Source organism: Polyodon spathula, chromosome 27 (genome assembly GCF_017654505.1).
Source record: "Polyodon spathula isolate WHYD16114869_AA chromosome 27, ASM1765450v1, whole genome shotgun sequence".
In the NCBI taxonomy this organism is placed as follows: Eukaryota; Metazoa; Chordata; class Actinopteri; order Acipenseriformes; family Polyodontidae; genus Polyodon; species Polyodon spathula.
The window spans coordinates 8,155,256-8,155,787 of NC_054560.1; positions in this window are offsets into that span (position 1 = coordinate 8,155,256).

Below are 532 nucleotides of genomic sequence, written 5' to 3' on the forward strand. Positions count from 1 at the left end.
TACACATACTGGGACTGCCCAAAGGGGCAACATTGGTTACAGTCTGCAATGTCTGCACTTTACTTGTGACATATAAACTTCTAATAAACCACAAAACAGATTGTCTGTTTACCAGAACACAAAGCTAGAAGTTGGCGTTCGTTTTCAGTCTTGCTTCCTCGTTAGTTTCTGGGTGTGTTGATCAGTGACCCAGAAAAATGATCTAACCAGACTTCCATTAGCCCAGTTACTTGTCGTTGTCCTGTTTTACAGAATGCATGCAAGGCGCAGCGTGTGTGCTGCTTAACGTAGACCTGCCCATTGTTTCGTTCGACCCTCTTGTTTGAGGGACCTCTAGACAGTCACACAAAGCAGACACTTTATTTGTCAAGTGTGTTGACCCCTGCACCAAGCCTAGCTGTCTGTATCCGCGCCCAGTCTGACCTCTTCAAAAACACACTGCATTCAATCCTGCAAGAAGAAAAGAAGAAGTTAACGACTGCATCGGCTCTGATGGAGTTTCAAAGGGGAGGCCAGCGGGCGAAGCTCTTTG